Below are 14,360 nucleotides of genomic sequence, written 5' to 3'. Positions count from 1 at the left end.
CAGTGGTTTAGTTTTTTTTGACATGTGCCTCAAAACTTTGGATAAAGGCTGACACATCTTTATTTATATTAGAAATCTTAGATCTACTTTCATCTTTAGGAAACATGTAGAAAGGTATTGGTTTAATGCACATTGTTTAATTTTATCTGTTATTTTCTGATATTCTTTGTTTTATTAAAAATCTTAAAATATTTTCTTGAAACATAAGGTTCCTAGATCAGCTGATTCATTGATGTAGACCACATTGTGGCTTCTCTGTTCACAGTAAGAAGAAAATTAACAGTTACAGAGAAAAACTGGACCACGTATTTCAGGTTAGCTCTAAACTATATGAAACTAACCTATATATATAAACTAAACTATATAAACTATATGGATCTCCCTGATTTCTTTTACATTTCAGCTTAATTCCACTTTAAAGTTTTGATTCTAATAACTGTAATAGTGTTAATAATAATTCTATAAGATGCTGCTCAGTAACATGATGTTTAAGTCCTTTTACACAACAGAGTATCCATAACTCCTTTCCTCCTAAGATCAGTGTCATCATCTCTCTCTCTGCACTGTAACAGCTTTATTGATTCTCTGATTTTTGTTCTTAATCAGGAGCTGCAGCAGAAATTTACCTCTCTAGTGAAGAACGAGCTGAACATATTCAAGAAGCTCCTGAGTCCAGATTACCCAGCATGCTCTGATAGAGAGGTGGAGGATGATCAGAGAGAGGGGGTGCTGATGATCACACTGCACATCCTGAGGAACATGAAGCAGACAGACCTCGCTAACGCACTACAGAGCAGTAAGAGTTCTGGGTCGTGACCCTTGGTACCAGCTTAAAGTGCTAATTTATTTCCTCAGGGTTCTAATACATCAGACACCCTGTGCTGCAGACATCACCCTAGGAGTGATGTGGGGAGAGAGCGCCATCTACCCACCCGGAGGGAGCAGGGCCAATTGTGCTCCCTCTGAGCGCCGGCAGCTTGATGGCAAAGCTGCATGAGCAGGGGTTCGAACCTGTGACCCCCTGCTCATAGTGGCAGCGCTTTAGACCGCTGTACCACTCGGCGCCCCAACCGCCTGTTTTCACATCTTGCGTACACGTAATGTAGTAGATAAAGGCATCCTGCTGTTTGAGAATTGACAGATGCTCATTCTCACTTATTCCCTCTCACATCCTGCAGTTTTGAAAATAAAAATAAAAAGATAAGCACTTTGACTGAACAAAAATGTATTTAATTTCACTTCACTATATTTAACTGAAATTTGCTTTTATTATAGTATGTTTGAAAAACATCAATGCACATTGCCACCACTCCCTTACATCTTGCACTGCTATTCAATTATTCAAAACTTCAAGGAATGTGAAATACACAGATATATGAAGCTATACGTTAGTGTTTGTTTCTTAACTAAGAGAATTAGCGCACGCTTTTTGCGTATTTGAGCTGCACGAGGCATATTTTGGCACCCTCATGATCCGAAAGACACGCCTCTAAATCACTCTGCGCAAAGTGCAACTGACTGGTGCGCTATAGATAAAATAGGACCCTTAGTGATTTTGTGGTGACACAATGCATACCTCTAAAGCAACAAAAACATTGTACTTAAGACTTTATTTTTAATTATTATACCATGATTGTTCTATACATGTATCAACTGTTATGCATGATAACAGTTGATACATGTTCCTTATTGTCTTTCAGTATTAGCTCCAGCATGTCAACCAAAGCTCAAATCTAAACTGAGAGATAAATATCAGAGTATTAATGAAGGCATCTCAGGCTATGGAAACTCAGCACTTCTGAATGAGATATACACAGAGCTCTACATCACAGAGGGAGGGGGTGGAGATGTCAATCAGGAACACGAGGTGAAGAAGATTGAAGCTGCATCCAGGAAAAGGCAAACGCAGGAAAGACCAATCAAATGCAACGACATCTTTAAACCCTTACCAGAACAGAACCCTTACCGGCTCATCAGAACTGTACTGACTAAAGGAGTTGCTGGAATTGGAAAAACAGTCTCTGTGCAGAAGTTCATTCTGGACTGGACTGAAGGAGAAGTTAATCAGGATGTTCTCTTCATATTTCCACTTCCTTTCAGAGAACTGAATCTGATGAAGGAGAAAAATCTCAGTCTGGTGAATCTTCTTCAGAGATTCTTCCCAGAAACACAAGATTTAAAACCAAGACATTATAAGAGCTACAAGATAATGTTCATCTTTGATGGTCTGGATGAGTGTCGACTGCCTCTGGATTTCCAGAACAATGAGAACTTGGTGGATATAGAAGAACAAACCTCAGTGGATGTTCTGCTGACGAACCTCATCAAGGGCAATCTGCTTCCCTCTGCTCTCCTCTGGATCACCTCTCGACCAGCAGCGGTCAGTCAGATTCCCCCTGAGTGTGTTGATAGAGTAACAGAAGTGCAGGGTTTCAGTGACCCTCAGAAACAGGAGTACTTCAGTAAGAGGATCAGGGATCAGGACCTGGCCAACAAAGTCTTCACACACATCAGGTCTTCAAGAAGCCTCTACATCATGTGCCACATACCAGTTTTCTGCTGGATTACAGCCACTGTTCTAGAGAGAATGCTGAGTGAAGCTGAGAGTGGAGAAATCCCCAAAACCCTGACACAGATGTTCACACACTTCCTGATCTTTCAGATCAAACACAAGAGCCAGAAGTACAGTGGGAAAAGTGACACTGATCCTCAGCGGACTAGAGAAAGTATTCTTGCTCTGGGGAAACTGGCATTTCAGCAGCTGGAGAAAGGAAACCTGATCTTCTATGAGGAAGATCTAAGAGAGAGTGGCATCGATATTACAGAAGTGTCAGTGTACTCAGGAGTATGTACCCAGATCTTCAGACAGGAACATAAGCTGCACCTGGGGAAGGTCTTCAGCTTTGTGCATCTGAGTGTTCAGGAGTTCCTCGCTGCTTTATATGCATTTCTCAAGAGAAAACTTCCAAAAGAACAATCCACTGAACCACAAACCAGTAAATCCTTCAAGCTTTTCAGCAGGTCAACGATCACTGACTTCCTCAACAGAGCTGTGGATAAAGCCTTACAGAGTGAGAGTGGACACCTGGACCTGTTCCTTCGTTTCCTTTTGGGTCTCTCGCTGGAGTCTAATCAGATTCTATTACAAGGCATACTGACACCTACAGAGAGGATCTCTCACAGCGAGAGACAGTCAGATACATCAAGAAGAAGATTGAGGAGAACTCCTCTCCAGAAAAATCCATCAATCTATTCCACTGTCTGAATGAACTGAATGATCATTCTCTAGTGCAGGAAGTGCAGAAATACCTGAGTGGAGGTGGTGACCGTCATCTTCATCAGGCCAGCCTCTCTCCTGCTCAGTGGTCAGCTGTAGCGTTTGTGTTAGTGAACTCAGAAGAAGAGCTGGATGAGTTTGATCTTAGCAAATACGAGACATCACAGGAGTGTTTTCTGAGGCTGCTGCCAGTAGTCGAAATATCCAAAAGAGCAATGTGAGTATTTTCATTCAGACCTTTACACAGTTTTTTAAAAGAAATGCTTGTGTTTAGAATCAGTTTTCAGTGAATTGCTGGTTGAGTCACATTATTCATATTGTTGTGTATTAGTATATTTTCTGTGTGTTTAAGGAAAATATCAGTCATATACATATATATATATATATATATATGTCAGGTTGTATCAGCAAATAATTTTGTGACTAACTTAGTGAGTGTAGAAAAACACCCTGTAGTTTGTCTAGTTTGTCCTCCTTACAGGCCTCACTTCACTATCCACGTTATCTGTAATATCAAATCAGACATAAAATTAATGTTAACACAACCGTAAAATGGCAAATACAGTCCAGCTAAGGCAAGGCAAGGCAATTTTTTTCCCTTAAAGCTAAGCATTCAAGTGTACACTCCTGTAAGACCAGGCTACCCGTGGTAGGATAATAACTATTCACGTCATAATAATCCATTTACATGAAGTACAGGATCTTCGGGGAAACTATGGAAGGTTTGACCTTTATAAGATTACTTTCTTTTTGAAGAAGTGCACAGTGCAACAGTGAGGTGGCATTGCTAGTACCCTGTGGTACAACGCTTTATCTGTACCCCGCAGCCTCCTTTTGGTAGACAATGGTGACGTAGGTGAATAAAGTGTATGACTGTTCTCACCATCCTTCACGTCTGCTTATCTTAACATTTTTTTAGCCTGTTACCTTAGGCCTTCACTAGAACAGTACATGTGGTCTTCCATTTCCTCATTATGTTCCTCACAATGGAAGCTGACAGCTGAAATCTATGAAATAGCTTGTTGCATCCTTTCCCTAAACCACGACTTTAACCAATCTTATTCATTTGCATAACAAATGTGAAGGTGACATTTTTTATCTCATTATAATATTTCCCAGGACTTTTGGTGAGCTGCATGCCCACAATGGTCAAAGTATTGTATTGTACATATAGTGTATTCCGTTCTTTTATATTTATAATCTTATTTTCTCTACTTGCTGTAACTTTTGGGAAGGGGAGTAACATAATTTTAAATTCTCTTTATTTCCAGTACATATGCAGTATTGACAATAAATCAACTTGACCAGACTAAACTGGGTCTGAATTTTCTGTATGATTTCTATCATTGTATATAGGCAGTATACTGTGAGTGTATTATATTAGTATAAAGCAACACCAGTACAGTCACACATTTATATTTCACAGTTTAATTCTGTTTCCTATTCTTTTTTTCTTTTTTTGTACATTACTTTATTGCTTTAGATCAGGAGACTATGAAGAAGTTTTCTTATTTTCACCATATGTAAAAAGTTTAACTGCATTATTCTTAATTTAAACCCTTTGTGCTTATTCTTGTTTTTCAGACTAGCTTCATGTAATCTTGGAGAAAAGACTTGTGAATCTCTAGGATCAGTTTTAAACTGCGAGAGCTGGATCTCAGTAACAATGAGCTGGAAGATTCCGGAGTTGAGCTGCTCTCTGGTGGACTAAAGAGTTCACAGTGTAAACTGCAGATTCTCAGGTCAGTGTTTCTGTCACTTAATTCTAAACACACTTAGTGGTAACAGGAGGTGGGGCTTAACTGTGCATAAGGTGGGTGCAGGAGTGATGAGGTCAGGCATCTGTATTTAGAGGTCAATGTCAAAATATTTCAACAGATTTTACTTTTTTAGCCACATTTCATGTCTCATTTTGTCCTACTTGTATCTGTTTACCCGTGCCTCCATCTAATCTTAACAAAACTATCTTATCTTTACAAAACTACAAGTAGCACTTAGGATACATTCACACAGCAGGTAAAACCGTTTTTCCTTATATGCAATATTGTGTGGCAATGTGAACAAAGAAAAATCACACTCACTCGATTTTGGACCACTATCTAAATCTGAACATTTCAGACAAGATTGTCATTTATGTCTTAGACTAATGGAATTTGGTCAAGTTATGTGTACACTATATTTACAGTTTATTTCTGTTTTCCAGTGATTGTATGGTCATTAATATATTGCTTTAAATCAGGAAACTATGAACAATAGGTTTTCTTATTTTCACTGTATCACATTGTGTTTATGTTTGTTTTTCAGACTAGTTTCATGCAATCTTGGAGAAAAGACTTGTGAATCTCTGGGATCAGTTTTAAGGCTGGAAAAATCCTCCCTGAAAAAGCTGGATCTGAGCAACAACAATCTACAAGATCCAGGAGTGGAGCTGCTCTCTGCTGAACTGAAGAGTTTACACTGTAAACTCCAGATTCTTAGGTAAGTGATTCTATCATTAATTCTAAACAGACTAAAGGGTAATTGGATGTGGGGCTTTTCTCCAAGCGCGCTAGCTACATGGCGATGCTGCATCAGCAGCAGTTCGAAAAGAGGTGGTGGCTGAATTCACATGTGCTAGAGAACTTCACAGAGACTTCATCCTCCTGCTGTTGGATTGGGCAATTGACCTTGTAAATTGGGGAGAAAATAGGATTAAAAAATAAAAAGAAAATAAAAAAGAGTTTTTTTTGTAAAAAAGTTCCCATATATGATTCTTAAAAAAAATCTTACAGTTTAATTGTGTTTTTAGTCTAGCTTCTTGTAATCTTGGAGTAAAGACATGTGAATGTCTGGGATCAGTTTTAAACCTGGAAAACGCCTCCCTGAAAGAGCTGGATCTCAGTAATAATGACCTGCAGGAGTCAGGAGTGGAGCTGCTCTCTGCTGGACTAAAGAGTTCACACTGTAAACTGCAGATTCTCAGGTAAGTGTTTTTGTTGCTTTATTGTGAACAGACTAAGGGGTAATAGGTGGACTTTAACCCAAAAAAAATGCACAGGGTGTGTGCAGGAGCGATGATGTTAGGTGTATATGTTTAGGGGTTATTGTCTATATTTTTCAACAGTGATTTTACTGTTATCCACATTACCTGCCTTCTTTAGTCCTGCTTATGTCAGTTTTTCCTGTGTCTCTTTTTAATCTTAAAAAAACTACAAGTGATACTTAGGCTATGTTCACACAGCAGAGAAATGTTGCCCAACCCTTTTTTCTTCATATGAGTCATTTGTGTGGAAGTGTGAATGTCAAAAACCACACTGGTCTGATATTTTCTAGTCTGATTTGTACCACTTCAGTATGTGGTATTAAAATCTGATACATATATGATTTGTGGCACTGAAACACTGTCTGAACAGCCAGATTAGAATTAAGGTGAGGGCTATATTGGAAGGATAAAGAGATAACAAAGCTTAGAAATATTGGTAGTGATGTCTCTGTTTCAATAGTATAGAAGGATTGTGTCGGAAATATTAATGAGTAATTAATAAAATGGCCAAACACTGTAACACTACTGCAGAAAAAAACTAAAGTTGAAGATTAATGAATGGAAACAAACTAAAGAAACTTATTCTTTGAAATAAGCTTAGCTCTCAGCTGGAATGTATGTAATTCAGATTAAAATAAAAATTTAAATAACCTGGAGGAAAATTGTATTGCTTATTGTATTGCACTGCATGATTACAATCTTATTATCAAGAAACATGAGTACTTTAGACTAGGGCTGGGTATCATTTTAAATGTTTCGATGCTGATTCCGGTACAGTATCTTGAATTCGGTACTGATATCCAAACGGTACTTTTTTCTATACATTTTTCTGAATTGCAGCCAAAAACATACCTAAAGCAACAATTATTCTCACACAATAGATTTCATTAACCGCCACCATGAGTAATCTTATTCTCATACTGTCACCATGAGAGCATTACTGCTTAAACTACAATTATTTTTACCAAAGTATATTTCTGGATGCATTTCAGTTTTTAAGAGTGCTTTTTAAGAAATATCTGGATTGGCAATATTAAATTATATTAAATTATATAGTGGTGTCAATCACTTCAAAACTGGTTATAATCATGATAATATTTTTATGCTGGAATTTCCCAGTGTTATTGTGAGGAGACAGAAGTAATAGTGTAGTTTGCTTCAGCTCAGGTAGACTATATATTTTTTTTACTGTAGTAGAATATGTCAGAGTAGAGAAGTGGGAGGGACTGCACAAGTGAAAGAGAGAGAGATAGAGTGGTTGAGGGAGACTCCATATATGTTTATTTATGTTGCAGTGTGAATGACAAAAAGCAAATTCCAACATTTTCATTTCCATGTTAAACCACTACCTAAATCTAAATCAGATAAAGTTGTCATTTCAGTCTTAAACTAACCAAAGTTATGTGTCATTGTTTTTTTTAATTAAACTACACTATACTTAAAAGTTTAATTCAGTTTTCTATTATTTTTCTATCCATGCAATTATTCATTTAGATTAGAAAATTATGAAGAATAGTTTTTTTTCACTGTATCAAAAATGTTTTCGTATATCACGTATAAGTTAAATATGTTGTTTATTCTTATTTTTCAGACTAGCTTCATGTAGTCTTGGAGTAAAGACATGTGAATCTCTAGGATCAGTTCTAAAGCTGGAAATCATGTCCCTGAAAGAACTGGACCTCAGTAACAATGACCTGCAAGATTCAGGAGTGGAGCTGCTCTCTGATGGACTGAAGAGTTCACACTGTAAACTGCAGATTCTCAGGTCAGTTCATTTTAAACACACACACACACACACACACTGTTAAAAAGGACATTTACTGGATTGGTAGAACTGGTCATGTGATTGACTTAAGCCCTCCCTTCTTCTTCTGGTCTGAACCAGTTTTAGTCAGTTTGGCTAGAGGCAGTGTTGGTGTATGTGGTCTTTGTTAAGAGCTCATTTATCTTGAAGTTAATTTGGTATTGGTGTGCGTCAAATTCTCAAGTAAGTTGGTTTACAGTCCTTCTTGCTAGTTTCTTCCAATGATGTACCTACATTTATGCTAGAGTTGTACTTTATTTTGTAGCCATTGTTGTTCCAGTATTGTAGCCACAACCAGTGTTGTAAAGGCCATTTTGTGTGTTAACACCAATATAAGCCAGTAGGTGGCACTGTTATCATGTATATTATGTTATGTATTGCCTTTGTATTAAGAGCAAAGTCTAATTGCTGTTTATGTTTTGTGTTTAGAACCACATCATTGTACCAAGCAATAAATACTAACTAATGATCAGTTTGGAAGAATACATGGCATTCTGGAGCCTTTATTCATTTAATTGGATGAACCACAGTCTTCACACTAATATCAAGAACCCTTGTTAAAATTTGGTCCTTCGAGCCGGATTGGGTGAATGCTGTGGAATTAAGATGTCCAGAAGCCATCTTCAAACTGAGAAAGAGCCAGTAGTTCGGCCTCGTCGCCTCACCCACCTACCTGCTTACCTCAATGAATATGAGGTTAGCTATGCTGGTCACCACATAGGGGAAGCTGCTGCAATGGCACGCTCTAATTACACTTCATGTGAGGAGTTAGTAGAGTGTGAGGACGATTCCCCACAAACTCCAGGAGATTATGAAACAGAATGCAACCCTAATCAACCTCGAACCACACATGCACCAGAAGATGTACTGAGTGCTATCGAAGCCCTGAGAGAAGAAAACCGACATCTAAACGACATGGTCAGGGCTTTAGCACATCAAATACAAAATGATGAAAGGTCAACACCTTTATCTCATCAGCACGTGGTAGACGCTCCTCAAGCCGAGCATCCATGTTATCCTGGATTGAACAGTAGAACTGCTTTATCTCAACCACTGAGAGTGCCAACTCTATATTCACCTCCTCAGCCAAGGCGAGTGCCAGCACCACGTTCGCTTTCTCAGTTGCGGCCAGTTCCAGCACCACGTTCTCCTGGATTACGGCCGGTTCCAGCACCACGCTCACCCACTCAACCACGCCCTGTGCCAGCACCTCGATCACCTATTCATTTGCCACTTTCATTGCCACGTTCGTCAGTTCCCACACCACATACTCCTGTCCCTGCTGTACGCTCTTTACGCACCGAGCTGGATGTGATTGATGATGTGGTTGAAGATGTAAATAGATGGCAATTGGGTCCACCACAAGCACAGAGACAAAGGCCTCAACCACCCTACAAACAGGATCGTATGGAGTACACTAGTGATGGTAATCCCCATAGACAGTCACAAACTCGCATGGTGCATCCATCTGAAGAGAGGCCCTCTCGTCGTGAACAGCCAGTTCTAGCCTCTAATTCAAGAAGTCACCATTCATACATTTGTTCACCACCAAGTAGGGAAAGAATATACAGAGGTCCGAAACCTTCCATACCCCACTTCACTTGTGATGACCCTCGGCAATTTGCAAGGCTGAAGCTTGCCTTGGAAAATATACTACCAGATGATGCTACTGAACGTTTCATATATCAGATTCTAGTAGATCATCTAAAATTTGAAGATGCCTTACTGATTTCTGACTCCTACTGCAACTCACAGCATCCTTATACTGACACAATGTATGCCCTGACAGAGCAATACGGACAACCACACAAGCTGTCACTTAGGAGAATAGCTGAAGTGATGGATGCACCTGATGTCCGCCGTGGAGATACCCAAGCCTTTCGCAAGTTTGCGCTGAGGATTCGTGCTCTGGTGGGAATGCTTGATCAGATGGGAGAAGAAGGAGATGTGGAACTACGCTGTGGATCACACGTCGCAAGACTTCTGACTAAGCTGCCATATGACATGAGAGCCAACTTTAAAAGGTATGTCCACCCACGGAAGCAGCCTGTTCCAACCCTACTAGACTTTGCAGACTGGCTTGAGTTTGAGCTCGAAGTGCTGAGCCCTGATGTGAAAGTTAGCCAAAGGGAAATTGCAGATGTTGTGAGCACACATAGAGAGAAAAAGAGAGACCGCAGACAGGCACCACAAACATCTACAATCCTGCTTGGGGTAGATCAGCACTCTAATAGTTCCATAGGAAATACAGAAATTAAATCCCAAGAGAATTCCAAATCGGCCGGATCAGTGAAGACGTACTGTCCATACTGTGACAATAACAAACACTACCTCAACTTTTGTACTAACTTTTCACAATTAACATGTGAGCAGAAGACCTTGTGGATCAAATCTAACCACAGATGCTGGAGATGTGGCTGGAAGCACCAAGCAGCACAGTGTAGACTCAAGGCTACTTGTCAGAACTGCAAAGGCAAACATCTGACTGTTCTCCACAATCTCAACTGTAGACCAAGAAATAATAATGAGAAAGATATGACAGTGGCAATTGCGTCTAGTGAGACCTTGTATCTGGACAGACCAGGCAGTGGGAGTAATGTTCTTCTGAAGATTGTAAAGGTTGTACTGCAGCATGGATCGCACTCCTTGATGACATATGCTATCCTAGATGATGGGTCGGAAAGGACCATCCTGCTTCACACTGCTGCAAAGCAACTATGATTAATTGGCCAACCAGAAGATCTCTCACTGAGGACAGTTAAAAATGATACTCAGGTTGTTTCAGGAGCAAAGGTTACATTTACCCTGTCCCCAGCATCACAGCCCAAAAGGAAGTATAGGATTGAGAGTGCCTTTACTGCTGAGCATTTAGGGCTTGCCAATCATACACATCCTGTGGCACCACTCCAGAAGAAATATAGTCACCTCAGAGGAATCCCTCTACACTCCTTTGACAATGTTCACCCTCTGTTGCTAATAGGCTCTGACTTTCCACACTTAATTACACCAGTGGAACCAGTGCGACTAGGACCACCAGGTGGACCAGCAGCTGTGAGAACAAGACTGGGCTGGACTCTACAGGGACCAACAAAGTTTATCCAGCATCAGTTGTCCGCACAACAGTGCCTCTTCACGTCTCTTACATCACCAACTTCAGAACTGCGAGAACACATTGACAAGTTATGGCAACTTGACGTACTACCTTATAGGAGTGAGAAAGAGATTGTCCGCTCCAGATGTGATCAAGAAGCCATCAGACTGCTTGAGTCAAAAACAGTAAGAGAGAAAGTTAATGGCATTCTGCGTTATGCAACCCCTCTGCTTCGGAAGAGATCCATGCCCCAGATGAAAGCCCCCAAAGGGTCAGTTGTGCCATGTTTAAGGACCACGGAGAAACGCTTGACGAAGGTGCCAGGGAGCACTGAAATATACAATGCAGAGATCGCCAGACTCAAAGAAGCAGGGTACATCACCAAGGTGGATCCCAGTGCTGCTGCACAGTCTCCCGAGTCATGGTATATCCCGCATCACCTGGTGACCCACAATGGGAAATCAAGAATAGTCTTCAATTGTTCATTTCAGTTTGAAGGAACTAATCTGAATGAATGGCTCTTGGCAGGACCTGTGTTAGGTGCTACTCTACTAGGAGTGTTATTGAGATTTCGGGAGCACACGGTTGCATTTGCCAGTGATATTAAAAGCATGTTTCACCAGGTGCAACTCTTGCCAGAAGATAGGCCACTCCTTAGGTTCATTTGGAGAGAGGTGAATCGCGAAGCCCCCTTCAGTATCTATCAATGGAATGTCCTTCCTTTTGGTACTACATGCAGCCCCTGCTGTGCGACTTTTGCACTACAGAAACATGTCATTGACAACAGTGAAGCAGAAGACGACATACGTACAGCAGTGGAACGACATTTTTATGTCGACAATTGGCTTCAGAGCTTTCCTACCACTGAGGATGCAAAGGCCTTGGCCAGTAAAGGTAGAGAGCTTCTTAATTCAGGGGGTTTCCCATTGCGTCAGTGGGCCAGCAATGATCATGATGTGATAAGCCATCTTCCTGCTGAAGAGAGATCCAACAATGCCGACCTCTTGCTTTCACAAGGACAATCAGTTGCTGCAGAATCGGCCTTGGGTCTTCACTGGCACTGTCAAGATGACACTCTGACTTACAAGTGTCGGCAGTTAGAAGAATCTCAGACACCCACCATGAGAACCATCTACCGTGTCCTAGCCAGGCAATACGATCCGCTGGGCTATATAGTTCCCTACACAACAAGAGCTAAGGTTCTGGTCCAGAAGCTTTGGGAGAAACAGCGAGATTGGGATGATCCCCGTCTGCCTCCTAACCTTCTGCAAATTTGGCATGTCTGGGAGGATGAACTAAAACACATGGAGAAACTCTCCTTGCCAAGGTGCTATGTACCTCCTTTCCTGGACAACCCTTCATGCCATAGGGATATCCATGTGTTTTGTGATGCCTCGGAGCAGGCTTATGGGTCGGTGGGGTATCTCCGCACTGAGAATGAGTCTGGGCAAGTAGAAGTTGCCTTTTTGGCAGCTCGCTCCAGAGTCGCACCCAAAAAGCAACTGTCAATGCCTAGATTGGAACTTTGTGCAGCACTGACAGGGGCCCAGCTGGCCAAGACACTTCAACGAGAACTAACACTGGATATCCGACAGATTCACCTGTGGTCAGATTCACTTACTGTATTGACATGGATTAAATCTGATTCATGTCACTACAAAGTTTTTGTAGGGACAAGAATAGCTGAAATCCAGGATCTATCAGAAGTGCACTCATGGCATTATGTACCATCCGAGGATAATGCTGCAGATGACCTTACCCGTGGGAAAACACTCCTCCAGTTGTCACAACCATCTCGTTGGAGCCGAGGTCCACCATTCTTGTGGCAGCATCCAGAAATGTGGCCCACACAACCAAAAATAGCTGACTCTAATCAGGATGGACAAGAACGGAAGCCCATATTCTGTGGACACCTTACCGCAGGTAACCCTGCTGGGCCAGACATGAAAAATTTCAATAGCTACAATGATTTAGTTGAGGCTACTGCTATTGAGTTACACGGGGCGGCTGGCCAGAGTGGGGACCCACCAGCAGAGGTTTACCGGGAAGCTGAATTTAGTCTTCTCAGGCATGCACAGCAGAGCAGCTTTCCTGATGAGAGGAAAGCATTGTCCGCAGGAAAACCAGTGCCATCATCAAGCAGACTGGTTGCTTTAGCACCTGAACTTGGACCTGATGGTCTCATTAGAGTTGGAGGGCGCCTGCGACGTGGTGAACTGGATCAGGAAACTCTTCACCCTGTTGTACTGGATCCAAAACATCCCCTCAGCATTTTACTAATACAACATTTTGATGAGGAGCTGCGCCACCCCGGCTCAGAGAGAATCTTTGCTGAGGTGAGAAGGAGATATTGGATACTAAGAGGGAGAGAGGCAATAAAGCGACACCAGCATGGTTGTGCTGAATGCAAAAAGTGGCGTGGAAAGCCAGTAGTGCCAAAAATGGCAGATTTACCACCATCACGTCTTCGCCTGTTTAAGCCAGCATTCTATTCAACTGGTGTTGATTGTTTTGGACCATTTCTGATCAAAGCGGGCCGCCGCAGTGAGAAGCGATGGGGGATCATATTTAAATGTTTGACTACCAGAGGTGTCTACATAGACCTGCTTAACAACATCAACAGTGATTCTTTCTTGATGGCACTACGAAGATTCATTGCTCGTAGAGGAAAACCCATGGAGATTCTGTCCGATCAAGGCACAAATTTTAAAGCTGGTGACAGAGAACTCTCAGAATCCTTCGCTGCCTTACAGCCCACATTGCAATCACACCTTGCTAAGCACCAGATCAAGTTCCTTTTCAACCCACCAGGATCACCACACTTTGGTGGAGTCTGGGAAAGAGAGATCAGGTCTCTAAAAGGAGCTCTTCGAGCAACACTTGGTGCCCAGACCGTCACTGAAGAAGTCTTGCAGACAGTCCTAACTGAAGTGGAAGGGATACTGAATTCCAAGCCACTTGCCTACGTGTCTTCAGATGTGGCTGATGCTGACCCTGTTACACCCAACAGCTTGTTAATGGGGCGGCCAGATTCAGCCTTGCCGCAAGTAGTGTATCCAGCCTCTGAGATGCTCACTCGGAAAAGATGGAGGCATAGTCAGGTCTTAGCTGACCACTTTTGGTCACACTTCATCAGGAGGTACCTGCCTAGTCTCCAGCCCAGAAA

At 41.5% G+C, this 14,360-nt stretch overlaps 1 pseudogene; it reads left to right on the top strand.

Annotated features, from left to right (window-relative positions):
- The first annotated feature begins 610 nt into the window (after positions 1–610).
- LOC103031574 (NLR family CARD domain-containing protein 3-like) lies at positions 611–5,662 on the top strand (annotated as a pseudogene).
- The last annotated feature ends 8,698 nt before the right edge of the window (positions 5,663–14,360 follow it).

Source organism: Astyanax mexicanus, chromosome 1, assembly GCF_023375975.1.
Source record: "Astyanax mexicanus isolate ESR-SI-001 chromosome 1, AstMex3_surface, whole genome shotgun sequence".
NCBI classification, from domain to species: Eukaryota; Metazoa; Chordata; class Actinopteri; order Characiformes; family Acestrorhamphidae; genus Astyanax; species Astyanax mexicanus.
Note: the sequence above shows the minus strand (reverse complement) of the source record. Positions and strands in the feature narration are given on the sequence as shown.